The sequence below is a fragment of the Salminus brasiliensis genome, chromosome 2 (assembly GCF_030463535.1).
Source record: "Salminus brasiliensis chromosome 2, fSalBra1.hap2, whole genome shotgun sequence".
In the NCBI taxonomy this organism is placed as follows: domain Eukaryota; kingdom Metazoa; phylum Chordata; class Actinopteri; order Characiformes; family Bryconidae; genus Salminus; species Salminus brasiliensis.
The window spans coordinates 13,744,602-13,767,955 of NC_132879.1; positions in this window are offsets into that span (position 1 = coordinate 13,744,602).

Consider the following 23,354-nt stretch of genomic DNA (forward strand, 5'->3'; position numbering starts at 1 on the left):
ACAGCAATAACTTAAAGAAGACCTTTACAAAATCCCCTTGCAGGCTTTTTGAGACAAAGTGCACCTTTTTCAACAGATATCTACAGAAAAAGACACAGAAGGAAGATTGAATGATGGTCTATTACACTGAAACTTGCTGAGTACAAAGAAATGCTCTAGCAAACTAAGCTTTGCTGAACTTTACTATACTTTTCTCACAAAATCAATGTTAAGAAAAACAGTCCAGATAAACGAGACGTTTCATGCTTTGTGTCTTGGCCTATTCAATAAAACAGTGATGAGTAAGTTTATTCTCATGAAGATTTCTGAACATTTGGGGACTTTACGTGACATTCTACTTGGGCTTACCCAGATCACCAGAACAAGTCACATCCCAGATCTCTCAATCCACATACTGCCATTAACCGTAATAACAGCACTGCCTTTGTGTGAACCTGGGTGCTGAAACCACATCGTAGTTAGATAGAATTGAGCCAATTTTTGCCAAAAATGAAAAGAAGAAGAAAATAAGTGTGCTACAAAAGGTTATTTGAGTAAAAACATAGAAAACCCCATTTTGGTAACAGGGATGTGTGACTGTGAAGAACCTTTTAAAGCCTTACAGCTTTACAGAGAGCTAGGTGCAGGTCCAGTGGTAAGGAAAATCTCCCTCAGATCATATAGGAAGAAACCCAGAGAACAACCAAGACACAAAATGAGACACTCTCCACCTTTAGTCCACACCAGATAGCATTACAGATAAGATCAGACAACATTACTGACCCAATACCATAAATGCTGGCACCTGGCATTAGCATACCATTGAAGGAGGGACATGTCACAAATTATTACGTTTGTTAGTGTAATATGCTGACTACATATTGACAACTGGGGCAGTGACACAGTTGATATGTGCAGTGCTTTGCTGTCGGAGACTCATCAAGATGTAACTCATCATTAACATTTCTGCCATAATACATATTCTAGGGCCTCTGTCATTCACAGGCAATTAGAATCGTCCTAAACCCACCCCCCCCCCACCCCAAAAGGCACCCCTCACAGTCAACATGCAATAATGATTTTCTTCAGCCATCGGCAGAGTGCTGTTGTCAGAACAGAAAAGGCTTTCGTTAGTGAGTTGGATATACATAAATTCTAGGACAGCTTTTATACTACTAGACACATAAACTTACAAAGTAAAAAAATAACATAATTAAATTAATGGAAGGGACTTAGAATGGGCCTAACTAGAACGTCTTCCCCTGGTGACTTAGAGACCTAACGTAACTGCTGTGGGCATTTAGAGTTGTTGTGGAAAAATTAAACGGTTGGGGTCAGGTTGTGGTTTTACTTGCTTTATGCCACTGCATTCTCCTCCGCTGCTTCAGAAACACATGTTTGGCCTCAACACAGCACACGGTTCTCCCTATTCCAGACTCCTGGCTGTCCCTCAGTATTTGCAAGCTGTAATCGTGTTCTCTATCACTTTATTCATGCACAATTAAGAATAGTTTTAAAATCATTTGCTGATAGTTCACCATGTGGTGTGTACGTGTATTCAGTCCAGCTTTAGTGCAGATAATTGAGCCTGGATGTTCTGTATTTATGGGTTTCCCATTGTAAAATATCTGAAATCCCAGTATATGAAAACATATGTGTAATAATGCAACCATCGCATATTTCTATAACGTTGTACCTACTGCAATAACAACCCCTTAATGTCAAACAGATGCAGTAGCCCTTTAGCAGGTAAAGCACAAGCTAGCGTTCACCCTCACAGCACTGCTGGTATCGTGTGATAAGGGAGTTCCTAACTTCTAAAGGCTCAATCTTGGCCACAAACTTTAATGGTCATAAAAATGTAAATCTTTAAAGTCCCTGAAGATTTTTTAGGTGTTAAGGTTAAGGTCTGGTTGACATAGTTAGTTTGTTATTGTAGCGTGTGGCCCACAATTGCTATAAAGGTATTATTTTGTATGCAAAAATGCAACACTTAATTAGTTAATTATGATCAGATAAATAAGTCTGGCCTTAACTAACTTGTTACAGTCAAACAGGGGAGCTGCCAGGTATTTAGGGCCCCATGCAAACATATGACACTGGGCACCAAAACAAAACTCTCAACAATTCTGCCAAAATACTCAAATTATTCAGTTTCGTTAAGATATTCTGCTAATTAATACTAAAATAAATCATCATTTTTATTTTATTTTAACAGATTATATAATGCTAATTTATATTGTTTGGTAGTCTTTGTTTTAAAATGACCATTTTAACCTTGTATATTATATCATAGTTTATGTTTAAGATCCCATAATCTCCCTGGTAATTATAAAACAGAATATACACTACAATTAAACCACTTTATGTGTGATGTGTTTGCATGTGTACAGTGGTACACACTCTGAACCAATATAATTTTTTTTATGTTGACTGTTCATGTAAAAAATGTGGTGAATGCGCTGTGATTTGTTTTTCCATAGCATGTGTTCATTAGTCTGTTCCTCTCAGTTTTGAACATGCTGTTCAGTTTCGGGGTTAAAACCAAAGAAGCATGTAATAGTGTAGAAGTACTTTCATTTCTAACAGGCTATAACTCAAGAGTAAAGACATGGCGCTAGTGTATTTCCCCACATGGACATAATAAAAATATAATATCAAAACTGGGTAATTATGAGGGCTTGGAAAAAAACACAGAAAACAGATGAATATTTTAAGGAAGGTTGGCTTAAAGCACAGATACTATGTTAAGTTCTTATGTTCGACTGTAAACATAGTTCCACACTACAGTACGCTGCACAAGGCTGCAGCTCTGAATAATGTATGTTAATGGCACCTGGAAGGCGCCAGAGGACATTTAGCTTAAACAACACAAAGGACCGGTACTGGATCGGGCTTAAAATATCCAATACCCTAACCATTAAAATATGCCTGGATCGGCTTGACATTAATGATACTGTGTAAGGTTCTCTTTGGCGTCTTTAATAGAGAAGAAAGCAAAATCAGAAGAACAGTCCAGTCCACATAAGAAACAAGTTATGTGAGGTCTGCAAGACATTGTTATACCCTGCAATCAGGACGACGAGCCTCATTTACTTTTATAATAGTAACTTAAATATCATCAGACACTGTAACATCATCATACAGTAACTGTCCCAAAGTACTTTAATAAAAACTATACAGATTTCTGCTCTGATCTGGTCCGTTTTCATTAGAGTCGGCCTTTTACAATGTTATGCAAGACAGAAGGGTTTTTCCAGCTTAAATGTGTGGCAGCAATGACAAGGAAAAACAGACACAAACTTGCACACCATTTAGAGCTGAGTGCTGCAGTACCTAGTGTGGTTAGGTAGTTAGGAGGAGAAGAGGGACAGGTTATGTAACAGTCTGGAAAAGATAGAGGGGAGGGGGGTGCCTGATTGCTTTTAATTGAAGCAGTCCTCTTTCCCATCACTCTGGAGGCATGTGCCAGCCAAAAACATAAAACACACATGCACACAAGCGCGCACGCACACACACACACACACACACACACACACACACACACACACACACACACACACACACACACACACACAAACAAACCGAATGTCAAAATCCAGCGTTTCTAAACCACACAGTTTCAACTGCAATTAACTTCTCATTCAAAAACCATACACACTAAATGTTAATTAGACAATGAATGGCTCGCTCAGGCTCTTTGTGTGTGTGTGTGGTTTGTGTTTTTTTACTCTCTGAAACGTTCAGCTCTAGCCAAATTCTATGAAAGTACTTCTCTTATCCCTCTGCCAGGGAACTTAACCTGAAATACTGGGCCTTATTTGGCTTCTCTAACTGAGCTATGTTTGTTTTAATTCTATTCAATTCAATTCATTTCAGATGTATTTATATAGCGGTTTTTACAACAAATGTTGTCACAAAGAAGCTTTAAAGAGATCCGGTTCCGAGCTTCTTTTCAGCAAGCTAGTGACGACAGTGGCAAGGAAAAACTCCCTCGGGTCGGGAGGAAGAAACAGTGAGAGGAACCAAGACTCAAAAGGTGAACCCATCCTCCTCAGGTCGACATCGGATAATAATAAAAAGCAAAACAGGAATAAAAGACAACAATACAACTAAACTGAATTGTGAAAAAATTGCAAATGTGGTGTCAAGCCATTAAAGATGAAAATGTGAGTGAGCTAATAAAGTCTCTGCATGCAAACATTCACAAGCATAGTCGTGCAGTGAGGTGAAGATGAATCAATGCAAGCCCCCAGTGCAGGACAGCGGGCAGGAGGGTTTGTTTTAGGGATGTAACACTTCACATGTCACACTGCAAGTCACAGTTCGGTTCACAATGCGGTCAGTACGAGATCAGAACAGCAGGAAAACAGCAAAAAACAAACAAGCAAACAAAAGAACTCTAAAGCTAAAGACTAACCTCATTGTCATTGATTTTGAACACACAGTCATGCAAGTTACATTTTGTTCCACCTAGTGGAAACTGTAGTAAACTGTAGTTACTCACACAAACTGTCCAACAATGCCTAAACACCAAAACTACTGTTACCATAGTGCAAAAATCTTGCATCTATTCTAAAGAAAACTGGCTGATCAGTAATTGATTTTCTAAAGATGATTTTATTAACATTTAAACAATGCATGTTCAATTAAAATCATGTCATTCTGTAATTCTCTGCATTTTTTGTACTTTGTTAGTGTTTGGTTTGCATCTAAAAATTGGAATCACAGATGTGAGGCATTAATAAAAAGTTTTGAAATTTAGTTTGCATGTTTTTGACTGATTTGGAGCATGCTACTATTATGAAGCTAGTAACCTTGTAGGCCTGAGTTACATGGATGAGAAAAGAACTGCTAAGAATTAGCTAACAGACTTAACAGAACAAAACAGAAAAAGATTTTAGGTGACACAGACTCCTTTAAGCTGCATTTCACTCATAGTACTGGTGCTACAAAAGCAAATTTAAGAGACCACACACATTTAATTAGATTTTTACCCAAACTAAGTGTGTGCAACCTGGAATGAGGTAAAGTGTAGTTTGGTGTGTTTGTAATCGTGGTGTCGTGACAGTGGGTCACGGTTGGCTGTGTCCGTGTGCTCCCGTAACCCCTCATTTCCTCGTTCGCTAAACTCCAGCTCTCCTGCTGTAAATAATCCAGCCAGTGGAAAGCAGGCTTCTGCACGCTCGCTGTTTGCTTTCCCCTCACGCAACCTGAAATAGAAATAAGTGGGTGCTATTTTACTGTCCAGCCTTATCAGATTGAAACAAAGCGCCAGGCTCCAGTAATCGCTTCCATCCTTGAATGTGTTTTTATATATATGTTTGGGCACCTTTGACTAAATTATACATTTTGTCTTTTTTATTGAGAAGTACACTCCTGAAAATAAAGGTATTTCAATGGGTTCTTTGAGCGATGCCATAGAGGAACCACATTTGGTTCCTTTAAGAACCTATTACCAGATTTGTAATAGAGATCTGAGTGTGAGTGTGAAGAAACTTTAAATGGGTAAAGTGCCTTTTACATCAAGTGATCCTTAAAAGGTTCTTCACATCAAAACATGGGATCCTCTAAGCAGTTGTTCAGAGATCTGAAAATAAAAGTAATTAATGTCCAAAAGGCAGGCAAAGGTTATAAGAAGATGGCAGTTCGGGGAAACTGTAGAGGTCAAAATGATATCTGGAAGACCAAGCAAACTCTCTAAGTGAACTGCTCTTCAGCTGATAAAACCCCCAAGAAAGAATCATGAGAACAAAATCCTACCTGTGACCTTGTCACAAAACCCAACATTTAAAGTGTGGTACATCTAGAAAAGGTGGCTTCGTGGATACTAATACGCTGACACTATGACCCGAGGATCGCAAATTTGAATCCTGGGTCATGCTGCCTTGCCATCAGCAGCTGGAGCCAGATAAAGCACAATTAGCCATGCTCCCTTTGGGTGGGTCCTCAAAGCGCTGTGGCTGCCTAGTGATACTGCATTGGCAGTGGTTCGAAAAGGGTAGTCCTAGTGAGTGGGTGGGTTAATTTGCTCAGCTAAATTTAAGGAATATTTTGATAAAATTTTGAAAAGAAAAGAAAAAGAACATCCAAAGATAAGGTATGAGTACAAGTGTTATAGACTGCTAAACTAAAGAACTTTTGGAGAAGAAACTGAACTGCATTTCATTAAAAGAACACCTTACCAACTGTGGGTGCTTTTGGGTTGTGTTGCCACCAGTGGCACTAGCTATATTGCATGGGTAGAGGAAAGAATGGATTCATGTAGCCCAAAGACTTCCCAGGAAAGTTCAGGCTGTTGCCTGTATTCCCGTCAAGCATTTTGTACAAAAAGGGTACAAAAAAAAGTTTTTGCCTATAATTGAATGTCACATTTTGATCATTATGACTCGACCATTCAGGCTGTGAAAGACATATGATTACACTCCATCCAGCATGCCGAGGGATCACTAAGAGTGCTGCCATTAGCCTGATGAATAGCTTCGAGCTGCAGACTATATTGCTTCACTGTGCATTCAAGGTTGTGTCGGCTTCACCACACTCCAGCGTTCTTGCACATCTGCACAATGTAAAGCTGAAGGTGGGAGGTTGTCTACGAATGGCTGCTTTGTCTCGTTAGTTACTCAGTTTTGATCTGCAAAACTTCTCTTCGTTTTTTATTTATTTGCCGCCCTCAATCAGCCACTGCTGTAGGAGGACTAAGAAGTTGGCTTGTCAGCAACTGATGAGGTCAAGCTGCTTTTGTTAGCTTTTAGCTGTATAGAACAATGGTGTAATGCAAAGCAGTGTGTGTGTCTGTGTTTTCTATGCACACAGCTCTGGAAGAGGCAATCCCCATATACTGCAAGCTCTACATGTCAGACTTTAACTCTTAGAAGGCTGGGTTTCATCATTTGACAGTGCAGTTTACAAGTAATTACACTACTACATTTTTAACACTTAATTTTCCTTGTACATGTAAAACCAGATTTAGTGTGTCCTACAAGCGCCATGTACACACAACACGAGTTTCAGAGCCTGTTTACACCTGGCATTAATATGCACTTTTGGTGATCGGACTACAGATCCTGTTCGGATTACACTTGTCCACATAAGAAGCACTTGCTGTATAAATACCCTGAAGACACACTGTGATCAAATTACAAGCCCAGGTATCAAACCCACAATCATATTATCAATAGCCCAGTGCTCTAACCGTTGAGCTACCACTGCTGAGCATTAGCTTCCTCCTACAGACATACCACTAATACAAATATTACAAAAAAAAAAAAAAACTTCAAAAGTTTAGTTTCATTGCTACACAGACCAGAATACCAGAACATCTGTGACATATTTATATGGTCAAAAGACTGGAGCTTTTGTGTCAATGTTTAGTATGTGCCTTACTGTGCAAACTGAAACCTCAGTGCCTGATATCACCAAATCTTGCTGCAGGTCTTTTGCAGTCACTCGAGGGTGTTAGATCACCTGCCTCCTCAGGAATCTGCTGGCATGTACAGGTAGTGTAGCCAGTGTTCCTTTAACTTTAAACTAGTCAACTGTGCTCCCAGCTGTATCTCTAGGATCATTCAGTGCCTTTGCTCTCTGTTCGTGTTGCAATCATACATCACAGTCAACAAACCCCTAGCCAGTCCAGGTATTTGACATGTTTTATCCCAAGCACACCAGATGCAACTAATGAAGCCCTTAATTTGTCACCTGATCTGTAAATATGTGCACTTATGGGGGATTCTATTAAGGGGGGTGAATAGTTCTGAGACTGCAGTCTTCATTAAAAGTGATATTCTGAGTTAGAGTTGGAAAAAAAAAGTTTTGAGTCACTGTTTTATTTGGGTTGTTTTATTCATCTTTATAGCTGAACATCCAACATATATATAAAATCACATTATTTGAATAAACCAGCTATGTCTCTTTTGAGCAACAGAGAACTTACACCATAGTCTTCTTTGTCTTTCCATCTGACCTTGCTGTTGTCTAGATATTATTTGTTATTTCTCTGGACATACCCACAATTCCAGTAGAGTAAGGATTCCAAGGCCTATTTAAAGCTGTGATGCGGTAAAACACAATAGCCAGTTTTCTGAGATGAACAGCACATCACCTCCAGACTTTGCTAGTCATGCAAATACAGGTTGCCACACAAACCAGGCCTCATGACTGTGGTTGTTTCTGTGCCAGTGTCAGGAAAAGGGGAGCTCAAACTCGATCAGCAAGGAAGCCAGGAAAGCAAGGCAGTATTTGTGCTAGGCTAAAAGCTATCATTAGATGAATAGCTGAAATCTTTTCTCCTAACTTACTGTACAGTGCACTGAGGGGACCCTGAGAGGACACAAAGAGGGCAGCAACAATATCAGGTTAGGCATAACAAGCCGTACCTGACATTGTTACTGTCCTTTTTTTGCTTGGTAGTGTTAAAAACATGAGCAGTGCTCAACATTTCAAATCCACTGTAAATGGAAAACAAATTGTTGTATTGTGGGGTAAAATAACACGGTTGGAAATAGGATGTGAATAAAAAAAAAAAAATTCACCTTAGCCAAAGTCAGATACTTACCATTTACACATAAAAGAATAATTAGTATCAAATTAGCAATGCCTTTGTCTTTTTGCTGCTATCTGTGACTTCTAAAGATTGCACACAAACTTAGCAGGCTGGCAAGGATAAGACATTTACATTACATTTACATTTAAAGCATTTAGCAGACGCTCTTATCCAGAGCGACTTACAAAGTGCTTTGCTATTTACCCAAGAAAGAAACCTTAGCTAGTTAAAATAGACTAATAATTAAAAAGAAACCTCTGAGCTTAGACATTACTAAACACAATACAATAAAGCGACCATAGTACTCTATTCGCCAAAGTACTCTCGGAAGAGGTGGGTCTCCTTGCTGTCTCAGAACACACAGGATTTTTACAGAGAAAGGGGCAGTTCTAATTCTGGAAGCAGCTGGCGTCCAGTTTTATTTTAGAAAGATCGTACAGCCTGACCAAAAGTTCAGGGCTTGTTTTTCTTACTGAAGAAGAATGAGTAAGACCTGTGGAGACTTGGCATGATTACAGTGCCTCCCTGACTTTGCTGCTGACCTGCATGTACTTCCCTTGTTTGGAGAGTCTTTTTACTCATATACAGCTTTGTGCACAGTAAGAATAGGCCGTTGGTTTATTTTAAGGCTACTTCTGCATTCTGGTCCTTCAATATAATACAAGCTAGAAATAACCTTGTGCTGGTTCTAATTAGAAACATGAATGTACGCTTGGGTCTTTCCAGCTTCACGCATCTCTTTATATTTATGTTTCTCTGTTAATGGACAGCCATTTTAAATATTTATTAGCGTTATATTTGATTAACAGTATATTTAGAGGACATTACATTTAGAGGATATAAATTAGAAGACTGTAAAGGTTTAGCATTTTTTGGAGTAGTTGTTGACTAACAGCTTCACATTTGTTTCCATATTAAATTTACCCTGATGCTGATGAACAGTTGGCTAGGTGGTCTTTTCATCAAATGCTATGCTGTTTATTTGTAATGGCATTTTGCACCTTTATCTACACTATATGGACAAAACTATTGGGTCACCTACACCTACGGGAGCTTTTATGGCATACCATTCCAAATCCACAGGCATCAACATGGAATTGCAGCTCTTACAGCTTTACATGGTCTTAAACTTCATGGCTGAGTTGCTGTGGTTCCTAAACACTTCCACTTTTCAATAATACCACTCACAGTTGTACTGAATGAACACCTATAGAGGCGTCCCACTATAGTGTATTTCTAAAGCCTCTCCCTGCTTTACAACACCAATTAACTTTATTTACAGGCTCTAAGCAGCTGCTTAAAGGAGTCCATAGTTGTTGACTGTTCATACAAGGTCTGAAGAATTATCATGCTTTCAGACTGTCTTCAGCTGGCCGCTCCTAATGGCAATTCTTGACCTGCCTAATTAGTCTACAAGACTTAAGAGGTCTGTTTATTAAGTTCTGGGACTTTACAAGTAGATGGCTCCCCAAAATGTGTACATTTTCCTGTAAGTTGAAGTACTGTTATATTAAAGTAGCTGTAGATTAATAGTTGATATATTTTATGATGGTATTTGAATATTTCAAATAAAGACTTTGTAATATAACTCCTGTTTTATTCAAACCTGTAAAACGATTGGAAAAAGGGAAAACACTCCATTAAAATAATGTCCATAATGGCAGCATTATTAACAGCCATCACTGTCACTTTAAGCACAGACACACTCTTTTCTTATCACATCTCATCAAAAATCTTTCTGAGGCCTGGTCTAATCATCGTTCCTCTCAGAGCTGTCAAGGACATACTGTACACATTGTTCAATAAATCTAAAGCTACCATCATATATCTCCATCAACTCCATCTCTCTTACTGGGTTTCACTCTTCCCTTGTCTTTCCCTCGTCCTCATTTCTCCTTAGTTTTTTTCTCAGTCTTCCCTTTCTGTCTATCTCTCCCTCCCACTCATTTCTCATGTCAGATTGTGTGTGTTATCTGTGTTTGGGACTAAGCGGAGCGGTGTTGCTGTGTGTCCAGGTCTTCAAGGAGCAATAACACAACCTCCTGGGGTTTAATAACACACAGCCACAGGGCTCCTCGCTGAGTGCCAGGGTGAGAGGTCAGCAGTGGTTTGTTTCGTTTGATCTTCACTCTGCTCTCATGCTACTGCTGTCGAGCATTCAAGAGATGAAGACATAACAGCGGGTTGACATTAACCACAGAGTTGATCTCATTACTGAGGAAAACTGATATTAAAGCTCAGCAGTGTTGTCCACTGGCAGGAAAATGAGTTGTTAAAAAAGGAGTGATCTGTCATATTTGGGTATAGAAAATGATGACAAATCATGACTATTAAGCTTTTTACTTTTTTGCAATATACAAGTAATTTATTTTATGATGATTATGATTGTACCTGGTTGTTCTCAATCTGGTATAAGCAGCAAAAGCAGTCCAGGTGATTATAAGGGCCTTTGACTGACATGGGCCCTCATAAAATGTATTAATTGCATATTTTGGCAGAATTGTTAGAGTTGTGGGGCCCAGTGTAGCATTATTTCATGGGATCCAAAATCCCTGGCAGCAACCTGATCAGCTGAATAAATCCCAAACTGTACTGTACAGTTTGTACGGATTTCTGCTAATGGAAATGGACTACTGACATAAGACATTGCTGGATCTTATCTTGGCCATATTAATAAAGAAAACTTCTAATGTGTGTTTCTTACTCTAGTTCAGGGCTTGTTCCAAACATACAGTATGGAAAGACAGACTGCCCAATAAGAGTTTTAATCCAGCTCGCCAAATAAATGTATAATCCATGTGATTTTACGATTTTACATAAATCCGCTCACCTTAATGCACTGACACTGACCTGTATGCAGACTGTCAAACTGAGCAGAAGAACTCTGTTTCCGCTGGTGGCAGGACAACAGAAAGAGGCAACTTAGAGGCAAGACCATTTAGATTTTTTATTTTTAATTTTAGCCCATTTTCTGCCCAATTTGAAAGGGCAATTACGTTGTGTTAACTCCCCCGACCACCAGCAATACCCTCAAGGTTAGCATATGTGATGCCAGCCACCACCTCTTTTTTGAACTGTTTCAGCTCTGATACAACAGGCAAGCAACATAACCTGGGATTCAATGCCTGACTCATGTGGACTAGGAGCTTGCCATTATCTGATTACTGAAGTACATGTAGAAGTGATTGGATTTGTCACAAAATCTGCAGTTGCAGTCTGCAGTTGTCGGATTATGAAGTGTGTGTATATGCACTCCCTGATACTATTTAAAAAAACATTTATTGGGGCATGCTAACATGACAGGCCATGTGCTTCTGTGTGGGCTTCTGGGCATGATGTCTGGTTGCCAAGCCACTCTAAGCTCCACCTCTCACCTGATTTAGATTGGAAGTTACACTTGCAGCTCATCCCTGTTGACTCATTGCCACCCACATACATGTTCCTTTGTTCCAGTGTGTCTTAGTGAAGTGTCTATAGTATTGAGTATTTTTGTTTTGTGTTGGTGTTCTGACCTCACTTGACCTGACCTGACCCATTGCTTTGTGATTTGCTGTGATTTAAGTATTGATCTGCCTTTGGTGTATTTGCCTGGTACACCAATTCAACACAAATATTTCACTTAAGATTAAGGTACGTCTAGTCAACCCAATGCACATTCAAAGCAATCCGAGAACATTATAGGAACATTCAGCAATAGTTTTTAAAAAAAGTTTCCAGTAAGTTTAGCCATGTAAAGTTTCCAGTTAGCGAAAAACATTATGGAAATATCAGAATTGTATTTTATTAACTGTTTATAAACTGTGTTTCAGTATTGGGTTAAATAAATAAAATGCAATATAATAAAAGCATTAATAAAACTGATACATTTCCATGTAAGGCATTTAGCTAATGCTCTAAGCTAGTTTGTATAGAATAGAATCCAAAACTGATACCTCAAGCTAAATGCTGCCATAAACAAAATTCAGTGTGGATACCTAGATACACAATACTCAACATACTCTACACTTTGCCTAAATGTCAAGCATTCAAGTCAAGTAAGGCGTAAGCACAATCGTAAGTGCAAGATAAGTTCTGATTAAAGTGTACATACATAATCACTTATATCACAATGATAAATATATATTTAATGAATTTGTTGTGACATTTAATTATGAACTTAACTTTTTGAAATATGCCTACCAAATATGAAAACAAAAACATTTAAATAAATAAAAAAATCTAGGAACATCTAGAAAACAGCAGATTGAATGTTCCCAAAAGAACCAAAAGTCTGAGCATTCAGAACGGAATGTTCTGTTAACCAAAAAGTTCTAGCTGGGATATCATGTTTGGTATCTTTGGCCTCTATTATTCAGGTGTTGTTCCTTGTGATTTATGGATTAAGAGTGATGGATGTGCTTGTATGCATTTACTTATTCTCAACACAAGTTCTTCCTTCTCTTGATTTGGGGAGATCTTTGCAATTTGTAGCTTTAAAAGATCCTTGCTTCTCCTGAGGTTTGCTAGCTGGAGAGAAGCGAGTGATGAGGAGCAGTGCTTTGCTGCAGATTGTGTCTAGAGTCTGAAGGGTCTTATTTTAGATTGCTGCACCTTTGGCAGTCTCCTTCACTCTGCGACGGTGAAGGCTGAGAGAGAGAGAGAGAAATAAGAGCCATTTCTGTGTTCTATACAGGAAAAAATCAAGGTATTCTGGGAGAAATTTGAGCTTGCCAAAACAACCAAATATAACATCAGGAGAAACAAATTGTTTGATGATGCAAAATGGCTCCTTCAGGGAAGGCAGATTGGACCAAAGTTACCCTTTTCTATTTTCTCTCCACCTTTTTTTTCCCACCAAAATCTGGTTTTAGTGCATACCTATACATTCCTCCTCTTTTTTTCATCTCTTCCATTCCATCCGTTTGTTCCAGTCTGGCAGCCGATGGACGATGGAAGACGTATCAGCTTGGTTTTAATTGGTAGCTCCTGTTGTGCTACTGGCCACAGCACATGGGATGTGTTATGCATGAGCGTCATATAGCTGCTGTGGGTAGCAATGAGACACGCACACACACACATAAACACACACACACACACACACATACACACACACACACATGTGCAGTCAAATATCTCTAAACACACAGCATTAGGGTTTCTCCAGTTTCTCGTTCAGCATCAGAATGCTAAAGATTATATCAATGAAGTCATATTTGGATTAGATAATCATGTGCACTATCATTTCAAATTTGCAGTTATTTTTCATATTTAAACTCCATTTTTTAATTTAAAAATATCATGCAATATTGCCCTGATTGTTGTTAACGTTGCCAAAATGTGCCAAGGAAATTACATTGCGACAGTTGACACAAAGCAGACTGACTTCATACACTCCTGCTGTTAGCATCTACCATCTGTGAGCCTCAGCAGAAATCCAAATTCATCAGACCTTCAACTGTCCCTTTTTGGTGAGCCGGTGCCCACTGTAGCCTCAGCTTTCTGTTCTTGGATGAAAGTAGTGTAACCTACAGTGGTCTTCTGCTGTTTGTAGCCTATCTATATTATGCTCTTTGAGATGCTTTTCTCCTCCTCCCAATTATACAGAGTGGTTATCTGAGGTACAGTAGCCTTTTTGTCAGCTCCAACCAGTCTGACTATTCCCTGTTGACCTCTCTTATCGACAAGGTGTTTTCATCTGTGGAACTGTCGCTCACTGGATGTATTTTCTATATTATATCATTCTGGGTAAACTCTAGAGACTGTTGTGCTGAAAATCCCAGGAGCTCAACAGTTCTAGAAATACTCAAGCCGACCCGGCACCAGCATTCATGCCACGCTCAAAATCACTGAGACCCATTTTTGTTTTTCCTGTCAGAGGGCCTCCTCACAATGCTGAGGGATTTCAGCGGCCTTCCCTTTCAGAAGGCAATCTGTGTCGTGCTGCATAAGAATGCTGTAGAAGATCAGCCTCTGGAGAAACAGGCCCACATCAGCTTTAGTTAGAGCTTTGGTTTACTTTAATATAGATGTGTGTCTGCTCTAGTCTGACAAAGTTCAGTGCAGTTTAGCTCTTTGTGAGGGCGTAAGGACCATATGTCCTTAAGATGATGGCAAACATGAAAATGTTGATGTTGTGGAGGCATTAATCTGGTCTACATAAGGATTGGGTTAAAATGAAGATTTTACATGAAAACATAAAAGCTACTTTTGGTTGCACAGGTTAAAATAAGATGTAGCACAGGTCCTTTGCTGTTCAGGAATAAGAAAAATCAGTAGGATTTTTAAAGACAAACCGAATAACATGAAGTCACATAGCATTTGCTCCTGTTCATTTGTCTGGAACACCTTTGCTATTAACCTTTTATGATAAACCTATTTAGGCTGTCTAGTCTACTTCACCTTTTAATAATGCTAATTCTAAAGGTTGAGATCTGTCAAAGCCAGAAAAGGGCAGATTTGTAGTTTATCTGTATCTTAAACTTTTGAAAACAAATTCTGGGAGAAGGATCATGACTAAAGCTCCAGTCACACTGGGTTTTTGCATTTTGCATTTTGGGTGTGGCTGCGAGCAGGGCTACAAATCAGTGGTGTAAACAGACCTCCATTTTGGTTACACAGTTTTACTAAACTACTAAAAAAAAAAAACAGAAGAAAGGATAACTAGCATCTAATCCCACCTCTCGACTGACTGTGTCCCATTCCGACTCTCTGCTGTTGTTGTATAATAATCTCCTGTTTTGAAACCTCAAGTGTTGGGTCAGACAGAGCAGAGACTGTACAGAGCATGTGTGCTATTGGTCAGGCATGTACTGTAAATTCTCATGTCGAAGTTTTCCAAAGTTGAACCCTCGATAATGTGCAGAATCTTTCCCAGAAATTGTATACGGAAAATCTGCATGTTCCTGCAAAATCTAATACAAATCATGAAATACAATCAGTCAATGGCAATATATAGCTGATCGATCCCTCCGTTTCTAGCAGTTACCATTTTAACATCAGAACATCAATATAAGATGCTTAGAACATGCACAACACCCCAACTACTCTGGGTGTAATGTGGCCCAGGTCTTTGTTCCGTCTGTCTCTCTGTCTCTGCCATGTGCTTTTGTTTTTTCATGCTAGCCATGTGCTCTTGTATTTGTTTGGTTTGCCATGCTTCTCTTTGGCCCATGCTAGTGCCTCGCTCCAGGTTTCATTTTGTTTCTCCTCCCTTTGTAGTCCTTCCCAGCTAGGTCTTGTTCCCTGTCTTGTGAATAAGTTTTGGGTTGTTTCACTGTTCCTGTGTGTCTACCTATGTGGTAACACACTTTGTTTTGTTGGAGATACTGAAATTCAGTTTGTTAATAGTACCTGAAGTTGCAGTGAAGTTGGATCAATTTTCATTATCGGGGTCAAAACACCCTGTGCCAAATAAAAGGCTGTTTTGCAGATTAAACAAAGTGATGGACCTAGTTTTTAGAATACCCTTTGTTTATACTAATTGCTGAGAAGGTGTCTACAATGGAGATCTCTGGATGATTTTCACCTTTCTCCTCTTGATCATGGTGTGGCAAGCAATAGTTTTTTGGGATGCAGTTCAGTGTAAAGCATTTACTGCAGTTTTCCTGCATTTTATTCTCAGAGTGTCCCAGATTACTTCATAGTCATGTTAAGACCATTAACATTTCCACTGTAGAATCACCAAGCATTTGGACCCCTGTGAACTTATTTACTGTCCGCCAAGTTTTCATGTGTGGAAGTGTGGAACACACTCAATAATACAGCTATAGACGGTTTTCATTATAGCAAATGTATATAGAGACACAATGGGAGTTATAGAGAATGCATTTATGAACTGGCCACTGAACAGGAACCTGTCCCAACTGCTGGCACCCTTACAGCCCACCAAAAATAAATAAATCAATGAGATTTTTATCTCATTTTCTTCAATTAAATTTTGTTCTGATTATAGGAACATCAATCAAATTGTGAACCCAGTTTAGTGGACTGAACTAAATGGTGGACAGAGTTTTATTACACTCACCAAGCATGTATTTCTTTCTTTTATGACAAAAATCACAGGAATATAAACATTCTGTGAGTGTATGTGTATGTGTGTGTGTAAGTGCATGTGTGTTTAGGCCCACAGTGAGCAAGTCAGCAGCACTGGGGATTTGAGTGAGATTGCATGTTTACCTGCCAAAGGCCAGCGGCTCCCCTTCACTTGTGTGAGTTTCTGGCAGAGAAGTAAAAGCAGCATGACTCAGACTGATTGAGAGATGAGAAGAAAGACAGAGATAGCAGGGGGTAAGATGAAACATTGGGAGAGAAAGAGGACTAAATAGTAAGACACGAAGAGACAGAAATGGGCAAAAAGCAAGAGATGGTGAGAGACTTTCATTTTTAGCACTATTAGTTGAAACAGTAAACTTTAAAACCACGTAAAACAAACAAAAATAAATAACAGTTTTTTTTATTTACTGCTGCTAATAAAACTACCCTACAAAACTGGATCACACACATGGAATCATTCTGGGTGTTAAATCACTTTTCAGCAAAACTTGAATACGCTGCTGCACAACTTAACCATTCTGCTGAAGAATGGCAAACTTATGTGTTGCGTATTTTTAATTTCTTTCAGGACTTCCGTTGAATGATGATAATGATGATCACTTTTGCTATGTATGTCTTTTACAGTCAATGCTGTCCCACCATAACCTTTAGGTTCCCCCCCACACATTACAAAAAAAAAATCCACATTGTCCCTCAACATTAGAACAGGGACAGTTTCTCGTTGTCGCTTCATACAAAAAGTTAGAAGTGCCATTTTCTCCTTTTTTGAAATTGAGTGCTTGTGATCATAACTTTTAACCCAAGAGGCCTAAAAACCCCAGTCTAACCATGAACGTTGACAAAAAACAATATTTCATGAGCTCCACAAAATGAACCAGTCTCTCCAACAGAGGGACTGATCTGTGCAGACTGTCTGTTCATAGCTGAAATGTTTTGCAGTCCTCCACTGGAGGTCACCCACCATCTTTTCAGTGAGTCTTTTGTATAGTGACAGCCAGTAACATTTGGGAGATGAAACCTCTGTCAATAACCTTTGTCCAGTTTGTTTCTCACACATCCCATAAGTTGTGTGAGTTCAAACGTTTTGATACATGCAATATACAGTGTCCTTTTATTAGAACCACTTTCCTCAACTTTTAAGAGCTGAGAAGTGTCCATTGACCCCCCTGTCAGTCCTCCCAATTCATTTTGACTCTCTCTTCACTCCTGACTCTGGAAACACTTTATTTTCCACCCAGCAGTCTTCCACAGGAGTCAGACAGATCAGACTGTAAATGAAAAAGTTCAGTGACATGGAGTCATCCATGTCCACCAATTTCTACACAAGCAACCATTCTATGCCATTTCTTCAGTAGCAGATCTTGTTGAAGCCTATGTAATTTTATATAAATAAATCTAGGACATAGCTGGTTTTGAAATCAGTGGCTCCTTGTAAACCCAGCAAGATAGGACAATATCCCTCTTCCTTAAAGAAGGGTGAAAAACGGTCCAGGCTACAAAATGCAGGTGTGAAAACTATCAGAGTAAATGGAGCAATCTTGTAGATGGAAGAAACCTATGGTGCATAATTCACTAGTATACCAGGGTTAGAGAGAGCTTTCATAGAGGCTAGTGTATTGAGGAAAAGCCATAGAAATGGAGTTGTTCAGAATAAGAGGTTCAACAGATTGAGTCATACAAAAGGAAGTAAGTCTTCATGTAGAGAGGCGAGGTACAGGAACTGTGGTCAGAATAAGGTTGTGATCAGAGAGTGAGAGCAGTAGAGGATGGGGAATCAGGAGAGAAGGAAGAACAGACTAAATCAAGGGTGTGAACTTTATACTAGAGTAAAAAAATATTGTATGAGATGGGATAAATGATTTTAAATAAATTAATAATAAGCTAATTATATTATTATAAAAAGACATTTATGTGAATATAGACATTAGAAAAAGGAACAAACATTCAGCAATGCTAAATCCTTGACATGAAAGAGAACAAAGAGTACAGAGAAGTAGAGATAACAGCACTGGAAGCATGTCTTCAGCTGCTGTCTCTTCTGTTGTGGTATTGTCTTATACCCTGATGGACACCAGAAAAATACTGTATACCAGCTTTCCTGGCAGCTGTACTAGTGGTTTTAGGGAGGCGGTAGGAGTTATTTCATTTCTGCAGTTCGGTAGCAGTATAAGACTGGAACCATGACTTGAATGGGGGATCTGAGAAGGAGAAAGATGGTTGCTGCAGAGTGAGCAGCCATAACTCCGCAGCCCTGATCGCGAAATAGTCTAATGTTATAAACAGACAGAAATACAGCAAGAGCACACACTCATCTCCATACACCACTACCATACACACACATGCCCAGCTTCAGAAGCAAGAGAAAAAAGACTGGGGGTGGAGGAACTGAGAGGAGAGAAAGAGGCAGAGGACTGAAGGAAGAGAGAAAGGCAGATGACTGAGAGGAGAGAGAGGCAGAGGACTGAGAAGAGAGAAAATGGCAGAGGAATGAGAGGAGAGAGAGGCAGAGGACTGAGAGGAGAGATAGAGACAGAAGACTGAGAGGAGAGAAAGAGGCAGAGGACTAAGGGCGCAAGATAGAGGCAGAGGACTGTGAGGGTACAGAGAGAGAGAAGCAGATGACTGGAAAATAGAGAAGGGCAGAGAACTAAGGAGAGAAAGAGAGAGAGGCAGAGGACTGAGACGATAGAGCAGATGATATAGTGAGAGGCAAAAGACAAAGAGGGTAGAGAGAGAGAGGCAGATGACTGGGGGCACAGTGGTGCAGAGCACTAAGAAAGAGAGAGGCAAAGGACTGAGATTAGAGAAAGACCAAAAGGACAGAATACTGAGAAATAGAGAAGGAGAGGACTGAAAGAAGAGAGGGAGAAAGAGAGAGAGGCAGAGGACTGAGGGGTAAGATAGAGGCAGAGAACTGAGACGGGAGAGAGAGAGGCAGATGACTGAGGGGTAAGATAGAGGCAGAGAACTGAGACGGGAGAGAGAGAGGCAGATGACTGAGAAATAGGGAGAGAGGCAGAGAACTGAGGGAGAGAGAGGAAGTTTAAAGTCACTGTTTAGATTCAGTGCTGTTTTGGCTGGAAGTGTTTGTTCTCGTGCCCCTTGGTTTCTCTTAGCCTGCTTGTCTTTTTGCTAGCCTCCAGGCATTACAGCTACTAAGCATGAGTAAACTACCAATAAGGAGGGTTACTGCAACTTCCTGGGCCAGTCCTCTCCTGATACTCATCACAGTGGATATAGATGATGCAGAGGATTCAGAAATGCAGTACAGTCTCTCTTTTTCTCTGTTCTTGTGAGCTCTCTTTGCATAATTCATGCTCAGTGTGTTTACATTTGCGATAAGAGCGGGTACAGGCAGTGTGTGTGTGTGTGTGTGTGTGTGTGTGTGTTTGTTTATTCATGTGTGTTGGTTTAGCATGACCTTGAGATCAGCTTATTGGCGGGTTGGAATGTTCAGAATGTTTACCGAAATGCTTTAGGAGGAGAAGGGAGTAAAGGGGAAATACTGCTGTCTGTAAAATGCACACACGCTTCACAAGGTGTCTTGCATGAGAATACACGCTATAAATGGCTTTACTGTCTGTGTATTACTTAAAAGAGCATTAGTGAAAAAAGTAAGTGGTTAAGTAGGTCAGCACTGAAACACGTCTGGATCTTCCTTTGATTTCAGGCCATGAACACAAAAAATCTCTCTAAAATCTCTTTTACAGAGAGACTTATCATCAAATCAAGTCAAGTCAAGTCAAGTGGGTTTTATTGTCATTTCAGGTACATACAGAGTACACAGTGAAACGAAACAGTACAGACAGAGAATAATAAATAATTCGGGGTAGTGTGCAAATTATGAAGTGTGCAATAAATATTGAGTCCAGTGAGGTAGTAAAGTTATTAGTGCAAAATGCTTTGTGAAAAAATGCTTCCCATATTATCTGGGGTAAATGGTTGGAGAGAGAGAGAGAGTGAGAGAGAAAGAGAGTGTGTGTGCATGTAACAGAAAAGACATTAATTCAGAAGTTGAGTTAAGTTGAGTTGAGAAGTCTGATGGCTTGGGGGAAGAAGCTATTGCAGGGTCTGGTCGTTTTGGACCGGATGCTGCGGTACCTTCTTCCTGATGGCAGGAGGGAGAACAGTCTGTGTAAAGGGTGGGTGGAGTCATCCACAATGCAGTTTGCTTTGCGGATGCAGCGGGCAGTGTAGATGTCCATGACCGAGGGGAGAGAGACTCCGATGATCCTCTCAGCTGTTGGAGGGTCTTGTTGTCAGAGGCTGTGCAGCTGCTGCACCTCCTCTCTGTATGCTGACTTGTCGCCTTTGCTGATGAGACCCAGCACAGTTGTATCATCGGCGAACTTTATGATGCTGTTAGAACTGTGTTTCGCAACACAGTCATGAGTCAGCAGGGTGAACAGCAGAGGACTCAGTACACTGCCCTGGGGTGCCCCAGTGTTCATTGTAATGGTGCTGGAGATGCTGTCCCCGAACCGGACTAACTGGGGCCTCCCCGTCAGGAAGTCCAGGATCCAGTTGCAGAGGGGGGTGTTGAAGCCCAGCAAGCTTAACTTCCTGGTGAGATTCTGTGGGATGAAGGTGTTGAATGCTGAACTGAAGTCTATGAACAGCATTCTGACGTAGGTGTCCTTCTTCTTCAGGTGGGTAAGGGAGAGATGAAGGGTGGTGGTGATGGCATCGTCCGTGGAGCAGTTGGGATGATATGCAAACTGCAGGGGGTCCAATGAAGAGGGCAGTTGGGTCTTGATGTTCCTCATGACTAGCCTCTCAAAGCACTTCATGATGATGGGAGTAAGTGCAACAGGACAGTAGTCATTGAGGCAGGACACCGTGGATTTCTTCGGCACAGGGACGATGGTGGTGGACTTGAGACATGTTGGGACAGTGGAGCTGCACAGGGAGATGTTGAAGATGTCCGTGAGAACATCTGTCAACTGGTCTGCACATTCTCTGAGCACTCTGCCGAGGGTGTTGTCTGGTCCTGCAGCTGTCCGTGGGTTGACTCTGCGCAGAGTTTTCCTCATATCTACTGCAGTCAGGCATAACACCTGCTCGTCCGGCTTGGGCATGGTCTTTCTCACCGACGTGTTGTTTTGTGCCTCAAACCGTGCATAGAAGTCGTTCAGGGCATCAGGGAGGATGGCATCACTGTGACAGGACGGTGGCATTGTCCTGTAGTTTGTGATTTCCTGGATGCCCTGCCACATGCGCTGCATGTCACCTGTGTCCTTGAAGTGGCTGTGGATTCTCTGGGCGTGTGTGCGCTTTGCCTCTCGGATGGCTCATGACAATTGGGCTCTTGCTTTCCTCAGAGCCACCTTATCACCCACTCTGAAGGCCGAGTTGCGGGTCCTCAGTTGTGCACGCACCTCAGAAGTCATCCACGTCTTCTGGTTTGGGCGTGTGGTGATGGTCTTGGAGACAGTGACATCATCAATACACTTGCTGATGTAGCCAGTGACTGATGCTGTATACTCCTACAAGTCATGCTCCTACGTACCTCTACGACCAGAGAATGTATCAAACTCCTGTGTTACCATCTCATCTGATATGTGGTGCTGCACATTATGACATTTAGCTTGATAGTGAAAACATAAACTTAAAAACCTTTAGAATTCGGGCTGTAATTTCCTTACCAGCAACTGACCAGTAATCCATACACTTCTTTGAAGGAGGTTTCTGTCACTCAAGCACTCACAAATTTTAGTCCATTATACAGATTTACAGCATTTACAGACCTCTCTAGGAGGACCAATGCTAATTTAGCCATCATCTTCATCCCCTTTGCGGGTTAGGGTTAGTAATAATAATTATTTCTATTTTAAAAGAAAAGCACTTCTCGTGTCAGATTCTGTTTTTTTTCACAGCTTTTCTCAGGACACTAACACATAATACATATATGCTGACGTCACTGCTAAAAGAAGAATTATGTTATATTCTACATTTTTCAAAGTTTAAGTAGATTAAGTATGAAAATGAAGAATATACCGACTAACCCAGCAAACAAGCTTATGTTTGACCTTGGCCCACTAGTTTCCACTGGCCCAATAGTGTAAACCTAAGGCCCACAATTGGATCTTGGTGGGCATGTCATCTGTGCACCAATCACTGCTGGAAGGAAGTGCACAATGCTCCTTAAAATAAACTTTATGAAGACTAAGTTTTAGCATAGCTTTTTTTCAGGATTAGCTGTTAAAATACCCCGTTACTACATAGATGTTTTGATTTGGTTAGCCAGCTAGCTAGCTAGAGATGCAGCTAGTTTTACAGATTTCTGAAATCTTTCTCCTAAACCCCTTTGGAGAAAAGAGGAGCTTGTCTAGCTTCACACTTGTCTTGAATGAATCTTATTCAGCTGAGACTGGGGAAAGATCATTCTGACCATTATTCTAATCAAAATGAGAAAACCCCAGGGCTGTTTCTCAGGAGCTGACTTTCAGAAACAGGACCTAATGGTGTATAGGAGAAATAATGAACCTAAGAGGAGTCTTAACTCGAATATGTCTTTCCTCTGAGCAGGTGTCAAATAGCTTGTTGTGAAATATAAATAAAAACGTAATTTTAGCTGCAGTAGCTTCAGATGTAGCTGTTTGTTTGCCTGCATTGTACATTCAGCAATAATCCTCTATTTTGTACTGTTTTTGCCTAGAAGCTGCTCGAATGGCATTGCTGTGCCGCATGCCATTCACGGCTAATGTGAAAAGCTCCATTGATTAAAACAGGAGTGTGTTGCTCATGGCAGGGAACATAAAGCGTTTTCTGCATCTGGTGTGAAATGAGTTCTAACATTTAA